Raw genomic sequence first — 26,103 nt, 5'->3', positions numbered from 1 at the left:
AGCGATAGCTCGCGCAACCGCACAGCCGTTGTTGCAGCTGACTGTTTGGCCAAAATGTCTAAAGGCAATAGATTCAGTATGACATTAAGGGAGTTTGTTCCTGTCTTGCTGAATGCACCTGAGATACACAAGCACGCCATACGCTGAACTTTGTCTAAACTTGTCGGCTGGTGAAGTGCCGGCCACCAGACTACAACACCATATAGCATTATAGGTCTAACCACTGCCGTGTATAGCCAATGTACAATTTTTGGTTTTAGTCCCCACTTTTTCCCTATTGCCTTTTTGCACGAGTATAAAGCTACCGTTGCTTTCCTCGCCCTTTCTTCAATATTAAGCTTAAAGTTCAGCTTCCTGTCCAAAATAACGCCAAGGTATTTTGCACACTCCCTAAAGGGAATTTCAATACCCCCTAAGGAAATGGGCCTAACCGTGGGAGTTTTGCGATCTTTGCAGTACATGACTATTTCTGTCTTTGCAGGATTTACCCCAAGACCATTATCTTTCGCCCATTTCTCAGTCATCCGGAGGGCTCTCTGTATAATATCTCTAATTGTTGATGGGAATTTTCCCCTGACTGCTATCGCCACATCATCTGCGTATGCCACCACTTGTATCCTTTCTTTTTCTAGGGAAACCAGAAGGTCGTTTATAGCAACATTCCAAAGAAGAGGTGATAGAACTCCTCCTTGAGGAGTGCCTCTGTTCACATACTTTTGTATGTTTGCTTGTCCTAGTGTGGCTGAAATACGTCTCTTCATTAGCAGTTCGTCTAACAGCCTGAGTATACATGGATCAACATTCAGAGTTGTCAGTCCATTTAATATCGAGCTCGGATGGACATTATTGAACGCCCCTTCGATGTCTAGAAACGCCACGATTGTGTATTCTTTGACAGATAGTGAGCTTTCAATAAAGCTGACTAGTTCATGTAGTGCGGTCTCAGTAGACCTGCCCTTCGAGTATGCATGCTGTCGTTTCGAAAACAAACTTGAGTCGATGCTAGTTCTAAGATAAATATCTATCATCCTCTCCAGAGTCTTAAGTAGGAATGAGGATAAGCTGATTGGTCGGAAATCCTTCGCCCTCGAGTGAGAGGCTTTTCCCGCTTTAGGTATGAAAACGACTTTTGTTTCCCTCCACTTTCCTGGGATATATGATAAGTTGATACATCCTTTATATATCACCGACAACCAGGGGATAATTTTGTCAGTTACAGCTTGTAACTCCGCCGGAGTAATTCCATCAGGTCCAGGGGATTTGAATGGTCCAAAGCTATTTAGCGCCCATCTTATTCTAGTTTCCGATACAATTTCCTCGACAGGAAACGACCGCTGAGCAACTGTGGCACCGCCAGTACATGGTTCAACCGTCTGATTTCCAGGAAAATGTGTGTCCAATAGTACCTCCAGCGTCTCCTCACTGGACGTTGTCCAATTGCCCTCCGATGTTTTAATGAAACCTGGAGCGGAGTTGGTGGATGCTAGAACCTTCCGTAGTCTGGAAGCCTCGGACGTATTCTCAATACTGCTGCAGTAAGCATTCCAAGAGTTATGCTGAGCATTTCTCAGTTCTCGCTTGTATCCTCTCAGATTCTTCTTGTAAGCGTTCCAGTCCTCAGGGGATCTGGTGGACTTTGCCTTGTTAAAGAGCTTCCTGCAGGATTTCCTCATATTACTTAATTCCGTAGACCACCATGGTGGTCGATGTTTCCCCCTTGGCTTTCCTCTAGGGCATGCAGCTTTCAGTGAGATGTTGAAGGCCTTAGTAATCCGCTCCACTGCGTGTTCGATATCTTGCACATTTCTCATATTTGTCTCTGTTATTTCCGGTATCATCATATTGAACGATTCCCTATACCTATTCCAGTCAGCTTTCCTAACATTTGGCGGAAATATGATCTTGGTGATATGAACATCAAATTTGAAACTGATGTAGCGATGATCTGAGAAGCTGTGTTCACTTAAAACCTGCCACTCAGATATCATTTCATTCAGTTCTTGCGAGGCCAAGGTGATGTCCAAAACCTCTTGCCTGTTTTTAGTGACAAAGGTTGGGACATCTCCCTTGTTGCAAACTACCAGATTAGTACGCAAAATAAACTCTATTAGCGACTCTCCCCTTGCATTAGTATCACTACTTCCCCATACACTATGATGTGCATTCGCATCGCATCCCATAATGAGTTTCGTCTTTGTTTTCAGTGACTCCTCCACTAAGGTCTTAACGGCATATGGAGGCATCTCCCTGTCATGTCCCATGTAGACCGAAGATACCCAATATTTGCATTTGGCTATTTCTAAACTTGCAACGACAGTGTCTGTATTGCACATTGAAGGAAGCAGAAACAAATTGAGCTCGTTTTTAGCAATTATACAGGCTCGATTTACATCATTACCAGTATACTGCAATAGTTTGAACCCCGGAGTACTTAATTCACATATTTTGTTTTTATAAACATATGGTTCTTGAATAAGAACTATATCTATGTCCCCTTTCATCAGGAGAACTTTTAAGGCAGCACATGCAGCCTTACAATGATGAAGATTTATCTGGAGGATCCGTAGGACCATCGAGATTTTCAACAACCGTCACATCAGCCGCTTCAATCGAGTCATCAAGAATGTCCTCTTCAGAGATATCGGTGACTCTCGCAATAACCATAGGTTCAACTTTGGTGAGTTCTGAGGCAGTAGAAGCCTCCTCACGCATACGGTATCTATCCATGTCTTCAAATGTCTTGGTATCCCCCTCGACTTCGCAAGAGGATCCGCTTACTTCTGATTCAGACAGAGGCTTGTCCATTTCTGAATCCTTTAGCTGATCGTTTTTATACACCTTCATTTGGATATAATGAAAGCCATAACATACACGGCCCTGGGACTTTGCTAGATGTGGCAAAGACTGAGTGTTCAATATAAACACTGCATGCCGTCTTGGCCCATCCACTTCATCCAAACGGCCAACCTTCCAATCAGCTGTTGGAAGATCTGGATTGCATTGTTTCAGTCTATTTAAAATAGATTCAGGGTCAGGAGGGTTTGCAGGTATCCACGCATGTGCTCTTGGTCTAGCCGGTATGTCCTTTCAATACAAACTCAACGTTTCTTTTTTTTAAGTTCGATGAATCGATTTTGACCATCATCAAAAATTGATTTGTCTCGATTTTCAAAAGCCAAATACAACTGCTATAAATATGGTAACGAGAATTTTTCGAAATTTTGAAAATTTGAAAGTCAGTTCTCGACTGTTTGACTTTTGTCAATTTTCGACTAATCGACTTTTACAATAGTCAACTTTCCAAATACGATTTTCACTCTTGGGAATTTCAAAATTTCTAATTTTAAAATTTGAAGAAGTCATTTTTTGACTTTTGCAAAAATCGATTTTTTACTTTTTTTCACATTTCCACATCAACTTTTAGAAACTTTGAAATATTTGACTTTAAACTATTTGAATTTTTTTGTCAATTTACAGCATAAAAAGAGCTACATCACATTCCACTTTTAATTCAAATTCGATTTGTTTACTTTTTGGTTAAAGTTTGATGAGTAGATTCTGGTCATTATAAGAAGACAATTAGTCGATTTTGACCAATATCAAAAGTCGATTAGAGGATTTAACTCGATTATCAAAAAATTCAAAAGTAAATTTTAAAGATTTGGGAGCAACCGTTATACATGATTAGTATGACCACATGGTATCAGGGGTTCAATTCCTATTTAGACCAAAAACCACGGTTCCAAGGTTCTCTAAGTGGTTTCATCGCAATGAAAAACACTGTTTGAACTCCACTGAAAAAAATATTGTCGTGAGGTCATAGATTCCATGTCTTTAAAATACAAGCAAATTTTGCTTAGCGTAGAGGATGCATTTCCCAAATATAAAGTTTTTTCCTTGTCCAAAAGTCGATAAACTTTCAATGAAGTCGTATTGTCTTTATAATTAAGTGATTTCACTTAAAAATGGGTATCATAACATGAAAGAAAAAAAATTTTGGGCTAAGGTCAACTTGACTTTAATAATTCAGAAAAATTCTTTAAATTTAATGAAATTGTTTAGCTGATAGCCTAAGTAGCTAATGCTAGATTTTCTCTCTATTATTCTTATATTTACTATAAGTTTAATAAATAAATAAATAAATAAATAATGAAATTGTTTTTAAATGTGTTGTCTTTTTGCATCATGACTACAAAGCAAAAAATCTTTCAAATATAGGACATGTTTTTCAACTCCTTATTTAAAAGACGTTGTTTACCTGAAATATAGCATAATTTCTACTTGAAGTCGAGTCTTAATTTGGAAAATAAAGTTTGTCGTTAACTCGTTTTTAAATGACTTTGATAGCATATGAAGAGAAAAAGCTGAAAAAGCGAAAAATTAAAATTTGCATCCTAAAACCAAGTACACAAAACCCAAATTTAAAACAGAATTGTGTCTTAAAAGTATCCTTACTTGTATTCTCCGCTTCTTTGGCTCGGAATCAATACAAAAATTTTTAAAGTAAAGACAAAATCTTTGGAACCGGGCATGCTTTTTTTTCAGTGTCGGCTATAAAAAGCAAGTCCCTTGCCTAATCTTGATCTAAATATAGAATCGGACAGCACTTATTGATAAGAGAGAAGTTCATCACTTGTGGTTTCACAATGGCCTAAGTCTAAGTAGGTGTAAAAAAATAACGGGCTGCTACTAAATCTAATCTAAACATATGAGACACATTTCTTTGATATAAAGATTTTGTACTTGAGCAAAAGTCGACAAACTTTCTATCAAAGGCAATGTTCCCCTAGAGTTAGGTGATTCCATTTAGAAATCGTTATCTGTATGTAAAAGAAAATCCAGTTGTACTGAGGTCGATATGGCTTTAATAAATCTGACGCATTTCTTTAATACTATAGAAATTGTCCTTAAATCAGATGATTTTTTCTAACCTGGCTATAAAGATGAACATCATTTAAAAGTAGGAGATGTTTTTCAAAATTTTATCCTAAAGAAGAAGCTTACTTGAAACATACCATTCATTTACAAGTGGAAGACGAGTTTGCATTTGAAATTTTAAGTTGCGGTTAGCATAATTGTTAGTTTTAAAATCCTATATTTGGCCTAAATGGAATGAAATAAAATTTAAAGACTAACCCCCACATACATAAAAGGTAACGTAAACCTACTATTTTCATACAAATTCCTTCGATAAACTATCAATAAATTATTATGAATATAGACCGAAGATTATGAACTTTCATTTAATTAAAATTTCTTTATTTTAAAGAAAATTGCCGCATATGCAATATTGCATTCAGAGCGCCTCTTGTTCGTTTATTGTGCACAGCAAACACACTGTGTATAAGAGAGTTCAACATCAGCTACCATTCAACTAAAAGTTGCAATAATCTCTCTCTCCCTCTCACAGTATCTATGGCTTGTCTTATGGCATCCATCTATTCTTCATCTAATAAAACTTATGGTACATCCATTTGTCCTAAGGACATGTGTCTGCATGTCTCTCTGTTTTGTCTTGCTCTTACCCCTTTATTCATTGTGGCCAAAGGGAAATAACAAATGTCTCGAGTGAGTGAGTGAATGTGGAATGTGGCATTGTTGTATTTTCGGTGGCTTAAATCTGACCAAAATCGAATCGATATCCATTTATATGACACGAACTGTGTTAATGTTGTCGAATTGTTTCATGGTAGTTTCAATTGCAGTATGGTCTGGTATTGCATGTCTTCTGGTTGATTTTTTCTCCTCTTTACCATAGTTGATAATATTGGTGTTGGTATTGGATTTTATGGCCAATCATCATTTTGGCACATGATTTAATGTAATTGAAAACAACGGAAATGGAAGATATGTGGTGAAGTAGGAAACAGAAGGACACCGATGATGATGATGATGATGGATGGATGGTCATAAAACAAGTAAGGGAAATGAAAATAGGTTTGTGGCATTTTAAAATAATCTGATGCATACATAAGTGAGCAGATGAATATCATTTAGATAAAGTTCGCTTTTTACTGCTTAACATAATTAATCAAATAACGAAGAAGGTCCTCTAGAGGCTTAGTCAAATATTCCCGTTAATGTTGGGATATAAAAGTCGATAATCGACTTTTTTGTTCAAAAGCCGCTTTTTATAATCTTCTGAAAAGGACTATTCGCAATGAAAAACTGGTTAGTACTCCAACAATTCCTCCTTCAATTTTTTTGCACTTCCGATACAGTTAGGTTAAAGTGGCAGCCCGATTAAATTTCAGGCTCACTTAGACTATTCAGTCCATTGTGATATCCGATACAGTTCTTTTGGACCAGTCTTATGCGCACACTCAAAAAAAGTTTACTTGGATCCAAAGATTTTGACCTTCCCTTGACCTTGGTATTAATTCAGAGCCAAAGAGGCGGGTTCTTTAAAATAATGAAATTTTTCAACGACCTATCTGGCTGTAAATCTAGGCAAAATAAAATTAAAATTAGGATACAGATCTCATTTATCAAATCTTCATTCTCTTTTCGCGGTTTATTAATAAAGGCACTCACGTACAAACAAATGCCAGTTTATAAATTCAAATTATAACGGATACGTCAAATTAAAAAATGTTTTCTTAATTCCAAAAAAGCTTTGAACCAAAGACGCTAAATCCTCAAAATATTTGAAGTGTTTTTATCTTAAATCTAAAGTTTCAATGTTTCAGTTAATTTAAGGACAATTTCTTTAAATCAAAAATGTGTTTCTTTACTTCAAGGAAAATTAGCCTTAGTTCAAAGACATGCGACTTTAACGGAGGGACGAAAATTTACAAAATTTGTGTCCTAAATTTAATCATTTTTTTTTTTTTGAAGCAGAGATTGTAAACTTTATTTTAATTAAAATTTCATTATTTTAAAGAAATTTGTCCTTAATATTTTGTCAATTTCGCATCCTAAAATTTTGGATGCGTAATCTTTAATATCACGTAAATATTTTTTTCAGTGCATATGCAAAACAATTTATTGACAGTTTATCGAATGAATTTGTATGGCAAAAGTAGGCTTGAAGTTTTCTTTAGAAAATACGCCAGAGATTTCAGATTTAAATATGTGTACACTGAAAAACATATATTTACGTGGTATTAAAAATTACGCAACCTAAATTTTAAGATGCGCAGCTTACACAATATAAAGGACACATTTCTTTAAAATTATGAAATTTTAATTAAAATAAAATAATAAAAACAATATATACGGTCGTAAGTTCGGCCAGGCCGAAGCTTATGTACCCTCCATCATGGATTGCGTAGAAACTTCTTCTAAACACTGCCATCCAGAATCGAATTACTTAAGTTGCGGTAACGCTTGCAGATGGCAAGGTATCTTAAAACCTCCTAACACCATCTTCTAAATTGTATGTAAGTCCATACAATTGGATCGATCCAATACGTATATAATTCAGTTTGACAAAGTAGACATAAATTTTTGACAAAATTTTCTACAGAAATAAAATTTTCACAAGATTTTCTATAGAAATAAAAATTTTGACAAAATTTTCTATAGAAAGAACATTTTGACAAAAATTTCTACAGAAATAACATTTTAACAAAATTTTCTATAGAAATAAACTTTTGACAAAATTTCCTATAGAAATAAAATCTTGGTAGATTATTTTTGGCTCGAGTGGCAACCATGATTATGAAACGAATAAAATTTGAACAAAATCTTCTATAGAAATAAAATTTTGACAAAATTTTCTATAGAAATAAAATTTTGACAATGATGAAAATTTTATTATGAACCGAATAAAATTTTAACAAAATTTTCTCTAGAAATAAAATTTTGACAAAATTTTCTATAGAAATAAAATTTTGGTAGATTATTTTTGGCTCTAGTGGAAACCATGATTATGAACCGATATGGACCAATTTTTGTGTGATTGGACCAATTTTGGTATGGTTGTTAGCGACCATATACTAACACCACGTTCCTAATTTGAACCGGATCGGATGAATTTTGCTCCTCCAAGTGGCTCCGGAGGTCAAATGTGGAGAACGTTTTATATGGGGGCTATATATAATTATGGACCGATATGGACCAATTCTGCCACGGTTGTTAAAGATCATACACTAACACCATGTTCCAAATTACAACCGGATTGGATGAAATTTGCTTCTCTTGGAGACTTCGCAAGCCAAATCTGGGGATCGGTTTATATGGGCTATATATAATTATGAACCGATGTGGACCAATTTTTGCATGGTTGTTGGAGACCATGTACCAAATTTCAGCCGGATCGGATGAAATATGCTTCTCTTAGAGGCTCCACAAGCCAAATCTGGGGATCGGTTTATATGGGGGCTATATATAATTAAGGACCGATATGGACCAATTTTTGCATGGTTGTTAGAGACCATATACCAACATCATGTACCAAATTTCAGCCGGATCGGATGAAATTTTCTTCTCTTTGAGGCTCTGAGGGTCCCTTTATAATGGGGCTATACGTAAAAGTGGACCGATATGGCCCATTTTCAATACCATCTGACCTACATCGATAACAACTACTTGTGCCAAGTTTCAAGTCGATAGCTTGTTTCGTTCGGAAGTTAGCGTGATTTCAACAGACGGACGGACGGACATGCTTAGATCGACTCAGAATTTCACCACGACCCAGAATATATATACTTTATGGGGTCTTAGAGCAATATTTCGATGTGTTACAAACGGAATGACAAAGTTAATATACCCCCATCCTATGATGGAGGGTATAAAAATAATGTTTGCTTAAAAAAAATTTATTGAATTTAGGACACGAATTTTGGACATTTTTGTCCCTGACCAACAAAAACTCTCATTACCCGGTAATCTTGTAGGTAAGCCTATTTAAAAATTAACAACCACTTATTAATTGGTATCGCTCCGGATTACATTTACATACGCATGTCCTAGGAGGAAAGTACTTCTCCCGGGCATACTTTCGGCCATGAAATAAGTAGTGCTTTTAAAGCATATAATCACGTAATATGTAATCACTTATTGGTACATATACACCAAAGCTTGCAAATTAGCCACTTATTGTCTCAGGCAACCAAATCTTGAAAATATTGATTTCTCCCGCCGATTACAATGGATCAAAATATGGCGAATAATGCTTGAAGCACTACTTGAATAGAAACGAATATTGTATAAATAAACAAGAAATCTAATAAATCATCTAAATAAGATTGCACGCAAATAAATTTCACACTTAAAATAGAAATAAATATAGGTTGTTTAAGGGAGTTGGATTCGTGAATTACGTTATAATATATCCAATAGCTAATACACATTAGGTTTTAAAACTACTAAAAGTGGAGTTTAAGTCCCTTTTTTATAAGGTAAATGGCAATTGAAATCTAGTTTAAGTGCATTTTGGAAGTGTAATGTGAATGAAGTATAAGAAAGCATTAAACATAATGTCGATGTCCTCATTCCAGAGTACGCTAAGCGTCTTAGCATTTTTTGACGGAGTTCGCTTTTTTATTCGGATTGATGTGAATTGCATCCTGTCATCCAGTTCGACAATTCAATCAAAAATTATGGTTAATATTGTACGTAGCCTGTGACTAAAGTTTTAAAAATTTCCAATCCAAAAAGGGCAAAAAGCTTTGTTCGGTCTAAAGTGGTCTAAGCCATTTTAGCCATGTTTTATTATCACTATTTTGAAATCGTACCTACTAAAAAAATCTACAATAAATATGATTTTAAGACCGAAAAAAGTGAATTTATATCTTATACGGTTTTTGAGAAATTCCAAAAACAAAACTTTGAACTTGTTTCTTGTAAAATTTACTTTTTAGACTTAGCGTACTTTGGAACGGAGACATCGATATGATAATGTCATTAATTTAAAAAACAATTATTATGAAATATTTGTGATAAAAATTTCTTAACGGAAAAATCTTCAGAATTACGGTTACATTACATATTATTTTTGATTTTTAAGTGAATGCTCAATTATGTAAATAATTATACCTAATGGTACCATCATATATTTATTATATCTTATTAAGTCATTTAACATACAGCACACTGCCTAAAAATTTGAGAATAACAATTCGAAAATTACCGAGAAGTATTTATTTTTATCATTACAAGTTCGTCATTATAACTCAACACAATGTAATGCAACATATAATGACAGCTTTACTCCTGGTAATGCCAATTATAATGAGATGTGGTTACCTAGTTTTTGCTGGGTGCGTTAAACTCTTTTTGATTTTGACCAACATCAAACGTCGATTTTTCTCGATTATCACAAACCAAATATCAGTGCTCTAAGTTTTGTAATGAGAATCAAAACGTCGAGTTTTCAAATTTTTAAAATTAGACTCAAGGCATATTTAGGAAGGTAGTTTCAGGTGGTTACAATTTTTTCATTTGAGCAGATCTTTGATTGTCGGTATTTGCTTAATTGCATAGGCGTAGCTAAAGGGGTTTTATGGGTTTGTCATTTCCCCTTACCAAATATCATGCAGTATTTCATCAAACTATGATTATATACTATTGAATTAAATATTCTGATTTCTTCCCATCTACAAGAATTTATTGAGGTATCTTCACAATGAGCACACATTGTACACACAAAAAATTACCACCGAAAAATTTTAAATTAAAAACTTAATTTAATCCGAATTAAATCAAATTAAAAAAATGATTGATATTTATTACGTTTTCAATTAAAATATTAATTGACTCAATCAATTTGTTAATTAATTCGGAAATAATTTTCAATCACAAACGTGATTGAAAATGTTTCCGTTCCCAATTAAACATGTGATTGATTCAATCACCTTTGTGATTGAAATTGAATAGTTTTGAGCGATGGAGAGCAGTGCTGCCGCTAGTGAAAAATTGAGTGAAGTAGATTTTGGAAAGAAGTGGAGTAGATTGAATAAAATTGAAGTAGCATACATTTTTGAAAACAAAACAATAGAATTCATTTTGTTATACCCTCCACCATAGGATGGGGGTATATCAACTTTGTCATTCCGTTTGTAACACATCGAAATATTGTTCTAAGACCCCAAAAAGTATATATATTCTGGGTCGTGGTGAAATTCTGAGTCGATCTGAGCATGTCCGTCCGTCCGTCTGTTGAAATCACGCTAACTTCCGAACGAAAGAAGCTATCGACTTGAAACTTGGCACAAGTAGTTGTTATTGATGTAGGTCGGATGGTATTGCAAATGGGCCATATCGGTCCACTTTTACGTATAGCCCACATATAAACGGACTGCCAAATTTGGCTTGTGGGGACTCTAAGAGAAGCAAATTTCATCCGATCCAGCTGAAATTTGGTACATGGTGTAAGTATATGGTCTCTAACAACTATGCAAAAATTTGTCCACATCGATTAATAATTCAATGATTAAAAAAAAAGGAATAGGAAAAACAATTAGGTAATATGGGGAAAAATTTTAAAATTTGAAGCAGGACAAAAAGTGAAGCAGATTTTTGGAAGAAGGAGTGACGAAGTAAATTTTGTGAAAATGAAGCAAAATACTTCGATTGAAGTAGTAGCGGCAGCACTGATGGAGAGAAATAGCAAAAAGAGAATGTGTATTTTTCAACAACACGTGATGCAGGGATCAGTCTGTGGAAGTAATTCGTAACGAACGGCTGGTTTTTGTTTTTCGCGTAAACTGAAAAACATGATTGGCGACATTCTGTCTGCTGCGTTCGAAATGTCTGCATAAATACAATAACAAGTCAAACAAAAGGGTAAAAAAAAAATAAAGCGTGCAACAATAAATGGCCATGCGGTAAAGGAATGCATTTGGAATTGCCTGCGTTTGTGTTTTGCGGTACTGTAAACAAGGAACACAATCTGCATTTATTGAATGTGAGTAATTGTGAAATGTGAACAGTTTTCCATTGAAGCCTGTTTATAGTAAACGGACAAAAATATTATATTTTTTTATTCCTTTCCCTTGGCGATCAATTTTATTTCGTCAAATTGGGCAATTCATCATTTTATTAAAAAATCATCTAGTATAAGAATATTTTTGGAATCAAAAGGTGGGTTATAGTATTAATATTTTATAATTGTAATTTTTTTACTCCTAGTGTTTTTAAAACCAAGAGCTGTAGGGTTCGTTGGAAGATTCACCTTCAAGTTGCGAAGTAGCGTTGACAATAAATTGCACTTTGTTTTACCTGTCTTTTTCAATTTGAATCTAAGTAGAGAGCAGCATATCTGATACATAACCTAATGAGCAGCAATAAAATCTCTATGCAATGGTAAAACATTTCTTTCTTTTGGATTTAAAAATATCCGAAAATAATAAAAATATGTATTTTCCATTTATATTTGTTTATTTCCAACATTTACAAAGTATCATCAATATGGTATAATGCCAAATAGTACATTGCTTCCCTATTATTTTCGTATCTGATTGGTTCAGATTTTAATAGATGATTTCAATGTGTGGAAATTTTGGAAAGGAATTGCTACTAAAATTAAATTAAACCGAACCCCTTTTATGCCAAAAGACTATAAAGGCAAATGAAGATTATAACTAAGGAACTAAGAATTCAGGTAATGCTTAACAAAATTAACTTTCAATTAAACAAACATAAGTTCTAATTATTCTGTTTACTTTCAGAAAATCGCTTACAGGTTGCTGACTTATCGGAAATCTAGGCGCATCTACATATTAGAAGGAGCATGCTGACATGGTTATTATGATAAGGAAGATAATGATTTATACAGTTTATTTTTTCACCCTTTCGATTGAAATTTATTGCCAACTTCAATTAATTATTTAATTGAATCAATCAAATAAATGATTGATTTTTGTCGCAAAATTAATTAAAATGTTAATTGATTCAATTAAAACATTGATTGAATTTTATGTCAAAAACCAATGACTGTTTTAATTGATTCAATCACACAATTAATTGATTCCGTGACAAAAGTCAATTAAATTTTTAATTGGTTTCCAATCAAAATGGGTGATTAACTCTATCATTTTCGTGATTGATGACATTTCAATTAAAAAAATAATTGAATCCGCGAATTTCGTGATTGAAATCAATTTGGTTTTGTGTGTAGCCTTTACCTCTTACGAGAATGTTGCTAGCTTCGCCAATGTTTAATTGACAATTGTAACAAATAAGAATAAAAATTCGAAATAAAATTATTTTATACCAAAATTTTTGAAATATTCAATTTGTTTTAAATTTATGACAGAAAAATATCGAAATAAAAGGTCCTCATAATTGATGGTAAGAATTACTTAAGAATTACACATTTCCTCATATGTTATTTCGAAGCATACATCGATACATTACCAGATTTTCTCTATTTTAAATTTAAATCAATTTGACTCGACAATCAAAGTTTCAATATGGCGATTGACATTTTTTTTGTAATTATAAAACTACCTTAATAAATCTGCCTTGGTTTTTTAAAAATTGAGAATGTTATTTTTCGACTTCTGCAAAGTTCGACTGTTTGACATTTTCTAAATATGAAATCGATTGTATACCGGAAAAATGCATGCCACGTTCCAAAAATTTTTTTCTTTCCTGATTTTGGTAATAATTCCGAGCAAAAGAAGCGGAGAATTGAAGTAAGGATGCCTTTAAGACACAATTCCCTTTTAAATTTGTGTCTTTAATTCTGAAGAATTTTTCAGAATTATTAAAGTCAAGTTGACCTTAGTCAAACAAAATTGTCTTTCATGTAAAGATACTCATTTTTAAGTCAAATCACTTAACTAACAAAACGACTTAATTGAAAAGTGTATCGGCTTTGGGACAAGGAAAGTACTTCATATCAAAGAAATACGTCTTCTATGCTAAGAAACAATCGTATTTGTATTTTAAGGACATGAAATCTTTGGTCTCAAGACAAGACTTTTTTAGTGTAATAAGACAAATTTTACAACCTTTTCAAATTTGTAAAGTAGAATTTACGACTTTTCTTTTTTTTCATAATTTGAAAATGTGATTTTTTTTCTACTATCGTGTAGTTTTAGTGCAAACAGAAAGAAATATAACCGAATTATTTTTAATTAAAAAGTTGACTGCAGTCGAAAATTTTTTCAATTAATAAATTAATTGATACAATTAACGTTTTAATCGGATAGAAACATTAAGTTAATTAAGTCAATGATTGAACATTTTTAAATTGTTAATTCAAAAATTAATTGATGCAATTAACTTTTTAATCAAACTAAATTTTGATTAAAAATTTATTTCAAATAAATAAATAATAAAAATTATTTAAGTTTTGTACTCAACATCTATCAAACTTTTAATTGAATCAATTAAATAAAAAATAATTGAAATTTGCCAATGAAAGCAATTTATTTTGTAATCAAATAATTTTTTATGCCGAATTAAAACTGTGATTAGTACTATCTTTTTTTGTGATTAAAGACATTTCAGTTAAAAAGATAATTCTACCAATCAATTTCATGATTGAATCAGAATTTTCTTTTGTGCAAAATCTGAAGGAGTTTAGATTAGAGATGGAGAACAGAAAACCAAAAAGGTTGAATTTCTATTCTAGACTAAACTAAGGAAGATTTTTCCATGTCCAAAATTTAACTAAAATCATGAACTAAAATACAGTAAAATTGGCTATATAAGGGCATATTTTTGCTATACTTTAATTTCTTCCAAATTGGCTTAATTTTCGAAAAATCTTAATTTTAATTTCAGTACACGGACGAAAAAGTCTGTTTTTCATATGTTTGGGTGTAAAAAATATATGTTTGGAACTTAAACATAATATTATTAAGTGCAATCACATAATGTTCATAAACTAGCATAACATGTTTGGCACATAAAATGTTTGTAAATATATAATATCCTTAGGTGCAAATATATATTAATTTGGAAATAGCCTATAAACATATATGTGTTTAGAAAGAGAGATCTAGAGAGTATGCTGCAAGTAAAATAATGGAAGTAACCAATTGGCGCCTTGAAAATATATCCACACAAAGAAAATTTCATTAAATTTTTTTTACAACCCTAAGGTGAATGTCCTAAGGTGAAACATAATATGTTCGAACAATACAAACAATATTTTGTTTGGCCCAATCTTGAAAATATATATGCTTGAAGCAAAATGTGTTTGGGGTATATGTTACAGAAACGATTTTTTTAGGGCGTACTTACAATAATGCAACTCCATATATAATTTCTATTAAAGACCAGGGTGAAAACAATTAAATAAGAATTCCTTCGATTTGTAACCTCTATGAAATAGTAACAATAATAAAAGTAAATTTCCTTCAACTACCTTTGACTAATAAAGTTGTCCATTAAAAGCTTAACCTTCAAACCACATTTAACTTTTCCCAAAAAAAAAACAACAAATTCATATTACCATGTCATTGTAAAATTTTACAAATTTGAACTTTGGAAAACTAAACGTCTCGTTTGTTTCGTATAAAGCCAATTTGCCATCAGACCACTGGCAAAATGGAAGGTTCTATAAAAAAATCTAAAAATAAATGACACTCTCTTTGGCTTTCCCCAACATTTTAATCCATCCTAAGAAGCTTTGTAACCTATGGCAATCAAGTTTTATGGACATTTATTAGCCATCATTATACCATACCTCCAAAAACCAAGAATAGGAAATCCTTCGCGCACTCGCACACACACACACCCACACATAGGGCAAGCAGGATAGCTAATCAGTTACAGGTTAATGGCTAAAACAAAAACAGCTGATGGGAAAATGGATCCTAACGAAATGATTGGATTAAAAATTAATTAACAATTTAATTTTGTATGAGAGAAGGCATTCAACAAAAGCCATAATGACAACAACAACAAAAATATAACCAAAAGGACATCAATAAAAAATAATAACAACAACGAGAAAGACAAAACGGTAGGCAGGATCTCAAGTCATGAAGTTCACCATAGCAGGAAGGCAAAACATCACGCACACACAAACTCATCCATATTGCACATATGCTTCATGCATGACTACATTCACACTTTTGCTGGCACATCAATTACCTTTCTACGAAAAAAGGACATCGTCATCAACAGAGCCGACAACGCCATCACGACCATTGTCTACTATCGTCACCGTATACAACGAAACAAAAAAACAAGTATATACGGCCGTAAGTTTGGCCAGGCCGAAGCTTATGTACCCTCCACCATGGATTGCGTAGAAACTTCTACTGAAGACTGTCATCCACAATCGAATTACTTGGGTTACGGTAACACTTGCCGATGGCAAGGTATCTTAAAACTTCCTAACACCGTAATATATACCACATAGTCCATACGTGGTATATATTAAACTAAAAAGGCCGATTAAATACGTATATAATTTATAAATACGTATAATGTATAAAAGTTTAAAGTTTCTATAGAAATAAAAATTTTACAATATTTTCTATATGAGTAAAATTTGGAAAAAATTTTCTATAGAAATAAAATTTGGAAAAAAATTTCTATAGAAATAAAATTTTGACAAAATTTTCTACAGAAATAAAAATTTTGACAAAATTTTCTATAGAAATAACATTTTGACAATGTTTTCTATAAAAATAAAATGTTCGTAGATTATTTTTGGCTCGAGTGTCAACCATGATTATGAACCGATATGGACCAATTTTTGTGTGATTGGGGATCGGCTATATATAACTATAGACCGATACGGAACAATTTTGGCATGGTTATTAGCGGCCTTATACTAACACCACGTTGCAAATTTCAACCGGATCGGATGAATTTTGCTCCTCCAAGAGGCTGCGGAGATCAACTCTGGGGAACGGTTTATATGGGGGCTATATAATTATGGACCGATATGGACCAATTCTTGCGTGTTTCTTAGAGACCACATTCTAACACCATGCTCCAAATTTCAACCGGATCGGATGAATTTTGCTCCTCCAAGAGGCTCCGTAGGACAAATCTGGGGATCGATTTATATGGGGGCTATATATAATTATGGACCGATATGGACCAATTCCTGCATGGTTGTTAGAGACCTTATACTAACACCACGTACCAAATTTCAACCGGATCGGATGAATTTTGCTCCTCTAAGAGACTCTGGAGGTCAAATCTGGGGATCGGCTTATATGCATACACAAGGTCGTGGGTTCGATTCCTACTACGACCGAACACCAAATAGTTTTTCAGCGGTGGATTATCCCACCTCGGTAATGCTGGTGACAATTCTGAGGGTTTCAAAGCTTCTCTAAGTGGTTTCACTGGAATGTGGAACGCCGTTCGGACTCGGCTCGGACGTACCAAATTTCAATCGGATCGCATGACTTTTGCTCCTCTAAGAGGCTCCGGTGGTCAAATCTGGGGATCGGTTTATATGGGGGCTATATATAATTATGAGACGATGTGAACCAATTTTTGCATGGTCATTAGAGAACATATACCAACACCATGTACCAAATTTCAGCCGGATCGGATGAAATTTGCTTCTCTTAGAGGCTCCGCAAGCCAAATCGGGGGATCGGTTTATATGGGGGCTATATATAATTATGGGCCGATGTGGACCAATTTTTGCATGGTTGTTAGAGACCATATACTAACACCATGTACCAAATTTCAGCCGGATCGGATGAAATTTGGTTCTCTTAGAGCAATCGCAAGCCAAATCTGGGGTCCGTTTATATGGGGGCTATACGTAAAAGTGAACCGATATGGCCAATTTGCAATACCATCCGACCTACATCAATAACAACTACTTTTGCCAAGTTTCAAGTCGATAGCTTGTTTCGTTTGGAAGTTAGCGTGATTTCAACAGACGGATGGACGGACATGCTTAGATCGACTCAGAATTTAACCACGCCCCAGAATATATATACTTTATGGGGTCTTAGAGCAATATTTCGATGTGTTACAAACGGAATGACAAAGTTAATATACCGCCATCCTATGGTGGAGGTGGAGGGTATAAAAACGTTCATTTTTAACGCAACTTTAGGCTAACACCACACAAAATACTCCGGGTACGAACGTCCGTGTATGTGTGTAAATGTGTTTTTACCATGGTCCTGTGCCAGTTGGCCTAACCAACACTTTACGTATGACTGTGGGTTGGTATTTGAAGCTGTTTAAGCTTGGGGTTAGTGTTAGCTAAGTTGATTCACAAAACCCAACACTTTTCCATTTATTGCGTATTGCGAAAGGACATAACCTTCTCGTCCTTTCAGTGTCTACCCCCCCCCCCCATAAAAAAAAAGGGTTGAATTTTGTTTGCGTGTAATCTACATGACTCAATGTTTTAGTATTTTTGCGATCGGGTTTTAGACAAATTTTGGAACTATAAACATTGAACGAGGGTTCGAACTAATTCTACATTTGAATATGTTGAAAAATAGGCACAATGAACTATGAAACTGCAAGAATCCAACTTTCAATAAAAACCGCCTTTCGATGTACACACTCAAAAAGCAGTAAACCCACAAGAAAGGAAAATGCTGACTAATTTTAGGTTCATTTTAGAAAATCTTAACAAATCTGAATAACAAATTTAAGAAACTTGATTAGACATAATTATTTTTTTTTTTTGTTTAGTTGTAAAAGAAAATTTCGTTGTTCGAAAATTGCAAGAATATCTTTAGTGCCATACGAAGTTCAAGATGGGTGCATTATTGGTAAAATTAACCAATTTTAAGAAATTCTGACCTATAGTTTGGGAAATACGAATTTATTAAATCTTTATGCTTCATTAGTGTATAATATTTCCCCTTTTTAGTTCCCCAGCCAAAAAAATGGAAGTTGTTCCACAAACATTCCGGGATCCGCCATCAATTTTTTCCACTTTCGATGAAGTTCTCTTCGACCAGTCCTAGAAAGTACGCTATTTGGCTGTTATTGTCGAGTCTAAGTGGATAAAATTAACATATATACCGAAAATAACAAAACAAAAACCACCTATACGTATGTAGAAAAATAATATTTTAGAAAACTATGATAAAAAATTCAAAAAAGTAGTGAAAATGTTCCTTTTGGATCCGGATGTGGTGCAAAATTGGCACAGAAGCGATGAATTTAACATGGGCTTGTCATATGACGGATGTCCACCATTTTAACAGCCGTTGCACTGAATTTGCAAAATTATACCTCTTGATGGGGAATAACCAAAAACAACATTTCATTAATGTAATATTCTATAAAATGGATAATTAAAGAAAACTAATCGATCAAAAATGGCGATTTTGGCGGCTAATCTCGAACTTAATACCCACCTTTCGACTAGAAATTACAATTTTAAAACATAAAAAAGAAGAAAAGAGAGAGTTTTCGTCCGTTCCTAAAAAAAGTTAATTGACAATTAACTATTAGAAAAGGACCTCAAGACGAAATAAGAAATAAATTAATACAAAAGGTCAACTAGGTTAGGTTAAAGTGGCAGTTCTTTTGTTGAACCAACCAGATTGTTCCAAAAACATTAGCAGACTGCTTAAGTTAACGTTTTCCAGATCCGCCAGAAATCTGAAGCTATATGCTCCTAAAAGTTACTTGCGATTTACACAAAATGCAGGACACTCACACAAGAGGTGTTTAATAGATTCCTTTTCCTCCGCATCATGACAGCTCATACAATAGTCATTATACTTCGCACCAATAGTTTTTGCAAATTCGCCTATCAGAAGTGATATCTGACATCTTGAGAACACTAGCATATCTAGTGTGCGGTTCAAGTTTAAATGGGGCCATATTTGCTTGGTGTCGTTACAACCCTTGCAATTCTCCCATCGAACATTTGCCATCATGACGGTCTTCTCAGGCAGTAAGAGCTTGCAGGTTGCCAGAGACATACCAACAGATTCTAGTTCCCCCGGAATATGTAAGGTAGTTCCTAGCCTTGCTAACTCATCTGCTTGACAGTTCCCCGTTATGTTCCTATGACCAGGCACCCATATTAGGTGAATATTGTACTGCTCAGCCATCTCGTTGAGAGATTTGCGGCAGTCGATGGCCGTTTTCCAGTAAAGGAACAAAGAGTCCAAGGATTTTATTGCACATTGACTGTCTGAGTATATATTAATGTCAACAATATTTGGAACATTACTTCTCAGCCAATTCGCCACCTCTTTTATTGGTAATATTTCAGCATGAAAAACACCACAGTGATTAGGTAATCTTTTCGCTATTCGAAGTTCCAGATCTTTAGAATATACTCCGAAACCCACTTGTCCATCCAATTTGGAGCCATCAGTGTAGAAATCTATATATCTTTTGTTCCCCGGGGTCTGTGTACACCACACCTCACTGTTGGGAATTAGAGTTTCAAACTTTTTGCCGAAAAGTGGTTTCGCCAGAGTGTAATCCACTACGTTAGGCACATCTGGCATTATTTAGAGGACCGAACTGTGGCCGTACACTTTTTCCGCCCATAGCGATAGCTCGCGCAACCGCACAGCCGTTGTTGCAGCTGACTGTTTGGCCAAAATGTCTAAAGGCAATAGATGCAGTATGACATTAAGGGAATTTGTTCCTGTCTTGCTGAATGCACCTGAGATACACAAGCACGCCATACGCTGAACTTTATCTAAACCTGTCGGTTGCTGAAGTACCGGCCACCAGACCACAACACCATATAGCATTATAGGTCTAACTACTGCCGTGTATAGCTAATGCAAAATTTTTGGTTTTAGTCCCCACTTATTACCTATTGCCTTCTTGCACGAGTACAAAGCTACCGTGGCTTTTCTCGCCCTCTCTTCAATATTAAGCCAAAAATTCAGCTTCCTGTCCAAAATAACGCCAAGGTATTTTGCACACTCACCAAAGGGAATTTCAGTACCCCCTAAGCAAATGGGCCTAACCGTGGGAGTTTTGGGATCTTTGCAGCACATGACTGGTTCTGTCTTTGCTGGATTTACACCAAGACCATTATCTTTCGCCCATTTCTCAGTCATCCGGAGAACTCTCTGTATAACATCTCTGATTGTGGATGGGAATTTTTCCCTGACTACTAGCGCCACATCATCTGCGTATGCCACCACCTTTATCCTTTCTTTTTCTAGGGAAACCAGAAGGTTGTTTATAACAACATTCCAACGAAGAGGTGATAGAACTCCTCCTTGGGGAGTGCCTCTGTTCACATACCTTTCCATGTTTGCTTGTCCTAGTGTGGCTGAAATACGTCTCCTCATTAGCAGTTCGTCTAGCAGCCTAAGTATACCTGGATCAACATTCAGAGTTGCCAGTCCATTTAATATCGAGCTCGGATGGACGTTATTGAATGAATTGTTGTTATTGAATTGTTAACACATCTTTAGCGCTGAATGAAACTTATGACAGACAGATATTTGAACAGAGTTTATTTATAATAATAAATTTATTTGTGTTGTTTCATATTCTGAAGAAAAAAGAATGGAGTTAAAAAATTGTTAACACATCTTTAGCGCTGTATGAAATTTATGACAGACAGATATTTTCTCATTTTAGATATATAAGAACTATATTGTTTGTCATTGGAGTAATAAAAATAAAATAATGAAAATTTCTTACATTTGGCTGAATTTAATTAAAAGCAAAATCGAAATTTTCGTAAACTAATAGCCTCTACACATTACGCTCAAAATCTACATTTTCGAGATTTGAAATCTACTTTTTATAAGGCAAATGACAGTTGAAATTCAGTAAAAGTGGATTTTGGAAGTGTAATTTGAATGAGGTATAAAGTAAATTTGAATAAGTACACTGAAAAAAATGTGAACCCTGCAGGACAGTAAAGCCAATTTAACTCTATTTTACAATTTCTCCAACATGAGAAAGTGGAAAATATACACAGATACAGCATAAAGATTTACTAAATTTATGTTTCCCACAAAATAGTAAAGAATTTCTCAATATTTGCAAATTTTACCTAAAATTCGCCATTCGTGAACTTGAATATGGCGCTAAAGAAATTTTTCCATTTCTGAACAACAAGTTTTCTTTCAAAAGAAATTTTCCTTAGCAAAAGAAAAAATATTAATTATGAAATTCTTGAATTAGTCGAAAAGAGTGAACTTAATCGGTTAAAATGAGCCTACACATTTCCTTTCTGGTGGGTTCACTACACCCAGTTGGCTCTAATGCCAACTAAACTTTATTTTAGTTCATGAAGATTAGTTGATTATAGTTAAATTTAGCACAATATGAGTAAATGTTCCTCATTTGAATAATTTTTTGCTAACTTTAATGACGTGAACTAAAAATAAAAAAAAACAAGTATATACAGCAGTAAGTTCGGCCGGGCCGAATCTTAAATACCCACCACCATGAACCAAATATTAGGGTTTTACTTTGAAATTTCAGGAGGGCTTGCGGAATTGAGGACACTTCCCGAAGATAAATTTAAAGATTTCACCTACGAGGACTATATCAGATTCTGGATTTATGAGAACCATTTTTGTTTGAGTTTTAGAGGTATCATTAACATCTCTTGTAAGTGTGCAAGAAAATTATAAAATAACGTCTTAATTTAAAATCTTAAATCTGTGGAAGTAAAATCTGGAAATTTTACATTGAGTTTCAAGCAATTTTCATGATCAGTGCGCCTTCTACACCAAGAAGTGAAGTCGGTCTATATGGAGGCATTATCAAATGGACCGATAAAAACTTAATCCGATACACGTTTTTGTGAGCCTAAAATATCAGAATATTTACAAATTCAGGCAAATCAGATAAAAACTACGGTTTCTAGAAACGCAAGGAGTTAAATTGGGAGATCGTTCTTATGGGGGCTATACTAAAATATGGACCGATACTCACCGTTTTCGGCACACCACTTCATGGCCCGAAAATACCTCTAGATTTCCAATTTCAAGTAAATTGGATAAAAACTGCGGTTTCTATAAGCCCAAGAAGTAAAATCGGGAGATCGGTCTATATGGGGGCTATACCAAAACATGGACCGATACTCACCATTTTTGGCACACCTCTTTATGGTCATAAAATACCTCTAGATTTAAAATTTCAGGCGAATTGGATAAAAACTACGATTTCTATAAGCCCAAGACCCCAAATCGGGAGATCGATTTATATGGGGACCATACCAAAACATGGACCGATGCTCACCATTTTTGGCACACCTCTTTACGGTTCTAAAGTACCTCTCGATTTCCAATTTCAGGTAAATTGGATAAAAACTGCGGTTTCTATAAGCCCAAGAAGTAAAATCGGCAGATCGGTCTATATGGGGACCATACCAAAACATGGACCGATACTCACAATTTTTGACACACGTATTTGTGGTCCTACAATACCTCTAGATTTCCAATTTCAGGTAAATTGAATGAAAACTGCGGTTTCTATAAGCCCAAGAAATAAAATCGGGAGATCGGTCTATATGGGGGCTATACCAAAACATGTACCGATACTCACCATTTTTGGTACACCTCTTTATGGTCATGAAATACCTCTAGATTTAAAATTTCAGGCAAATTGGATAAAAACTACGATTTCTATAAGGCCAAGACCCCAAATCGGGAGGTCGATTTATATGGGGACTATATCAAAACCTGGACCGATATAGCCCATCTTCGAACTTGACCTGCCTGCAGACAAAAGACGAGTTTGTGCAAAATTTCAGCACGATTGATTCATTATTGAAGACTGTAGCGTGATTACAACAGACAGACAAACAGACGGACATCGTTATATCGTCTTAGAATTTCTCACTGATCAAGAATATATAGTCGGAAATCGATATTTCGATGTGTTACAAACGGAATGACAAACTTATTATACCCCCGTCACCATTCTATAGTGGTGGGTATAAAAAGTTGTATACAAATATAGTGCACAATTTTACTAAAAAATTAAATAGTTCACATTTTCCTAAAATGGCAGAAGTTTGCTAAAATTGAGTTCATAAATCTCTCAAATGAATAAATTTTACTAAAATTGTAACGGTCTTGAAGTTCGTACAGCTCTAAAGACATTTTAACAAGTTTTAAATCCAATTTTTTCTTTCAACATATGAAATTTTCTTAAATTACAGAAAAAATTAATTATTTATAATAACTTATCTTCAATTTGACAAAAAGTATTAACTTATTTGTAACATGTTGCAATTAGAAAACTATTTTAGTTAAAACTTTCTAAAATAAACCTACATTTTCTTCCACGGTGGATTCGCTTTTTTTTTGGGTGTATTTTTGAGTGTAGGCTATAGACATTTTCGTCCACTTTTTCTAAGAGTGTAGTACATGAGGAAAAAGTGTTACGAACTACATGACCAATTAAAGATAAAGTTTTCGATAACATGAGGTTTGCATGGCTAAAATACATGCCATTATAGGTTGAAATAAAAAAAAATACTACTGAACAAAAACTACTTTGTTGTGGCGTGGGTAGAAATAAAACACTTAAAAACAAACTCCATTAGTATTCGATTTCACAAAGTCACGCATGTTTTCAAATCCTTTTTGTTTGTTTAGCTTTTTTTTTGTTGTTTTCTCTTATTCTGGTAGGAAATTTTTGCGCGATTTTGCAAGGATTCAATGAAAATCACGCACACATTGTGTTTTTCTTTCGAATCCTTTTGTTAACGATTTTTTTATGTTTATAGACTTTTGTTTTGGTCTTATGTGATTGTATTTCTATGGGGTTTAGGTTTTCTTTTTTTTTTTTCTTTGTGTTAACAGAAATGGGTTAAGTACACCATACAATTTTTTTTATATGTAAATGTGAACATATTTGACATAGAATGTGTGGCTATATGAACGCATTCTTATTTTTGGGGTTTTCTTTTTGACAAAAAAAAAACCTTCAAGAATTCAAACAAACAAGAAAACAATGTCTCATAACTTCATTTATACGCTTATACGGCAAGATATTGTTTGGTTGTATGTGTGTGTGTGTGTGTTTTTATATCTTTGGCATAAGGACTAAAGCCCACACATAAACACACATTCAGCCATACACATTCGCTCATATATGCTATAGTATTGGAATGAAGCCTACCATAGTTGAGTAGGACTGTGAATAGAAACAAAAACAAAACGCAGATGTTTCAACCAATGAAACCAAACAATTTGGAACCACAACCGTTTCCGGTGGTATTCGCATTCACACACACATCTCTCTCCACTCAATGTCCTTATCCAAAACAAACGCTACACTCTCATATGACACCATACACAATAACATTAAAAAAAAAATAACACTCATTCCATCATTTTTATTTGTTCTTAGCTTTTTGAATTCTTATTCAGCTTCTTCTTGTTTTTTTTTTTTTTGGTTCAACGAAGTCCTTTCATGGCTGTTTTATGAGTTTGTATGCATGTGCAAGTGTGTGTGTGTGTGTGATTTTGATGTGTATGACTCTTTAAAGGGTCCTATGATTTTGATTTTTTGATTCACATTTTCCAAATTTTCACTTTTTCCAAATAAATATGTATTCATATAGGACAGGATAATTGTCTACAACTACAAGGACTTTAACTTCATCTTCATAGACTGACAACAACAATAAGTCAATATCAATAATCTTCAAAAAAAAAACATTGCCACTAAATATATGTATATGTGTATGCACCGATTAATCCACGTTTTCATTTGGGTATCCGTTTTCAGTATAGTTTTCTTCTTTTTATTCCGCTATTCGCACATTTCACCTCGACGAAGGAAAAACCACAACTGAAACTTTAAGGACACCTCAACATAGATTTATATGACCATCGAAAGCCCCATGTACATAAAATGAGAGAAAAGCTCCAGATAAGCTTTTTATCCTTGAGAGATGCCACATTTTTAGGCATTTTTATGGAATTCCAAATGTGGACCCTAGCAAATAATTCCTTCATTAATACTACACTGAGAAAAATTATTAAACTAATATGAAAGATTATATAACCTAAATTAAAGTACACGCAATTTATACAATATTAAGTAAAATTTTTTTACTATAAAGAAATTTTAATTGAAAGAAAGTTCAAAACTTTTGCTTTAAAAATTTGTTTTCTATAAAATTAGGATACAAATCTATTAAATTTGCCTTTATAGGAAGGTCAAAATTCAAAACTTTTCTTAAAGCCAACAGTTTTAACTTCCTGTTAGACCGGAATGGAGTGATCAAAACTGGTAAATAAAAACTTCTGAACCGGCTTATCTTCTTACACCGATTTTCGATTTTATTTCACTGGT

General features: G+C 34.1%; 1 protein-coding gene across 3 annotated transcripts in view; it reads right to left on the bottom strand.

The window, feature by feature from the left end:
- The window catches only part of LOC142226186 (apoptosis-resistant E3 ubiquitin protein ligase 1), a 157,177-nt gene that overhangs the window by 111,418 nt on the left and 19,656 nt on the right, over positions 1–26,103 (bottom strand). The window contains exon 1 of one of the 3 annotated variants that reach the window (XM_075296075.1): positions 25,496–25,586. The exons of the other annotated variants lie outside the window; for them this stretch is intronic. The gene's annotated coding sequence lies outside the window, so the exon portion shown is untranslated. Of the gene's footprint in view, positions 1–25,495; positions 25,587–26,103 lie in introns of those variants that run through there. 3 annotated transcript variants of the gene reach the window in all.

The sequence above is a fragment of the Haematobia irritans genome, chromosome 2 (assembly GCF_050003625.1).
Source record: "Haematobia irritans isolate KBUSLIRL chromosome 2, ASM5000362v1, whole genome shotgun sequence".
Classification (NCBI taxonomy): Eukaryota; Metazoa; Arthropoda; class Insecta; order Diptera; family Muscidae; genus Haematobia; species Haematobia irritans.
The sequence above is the reverse complement of the archived record's forward strand: the minus strand, read 5'-3'. Positions and strand labels throughout refer to the sequence as shown.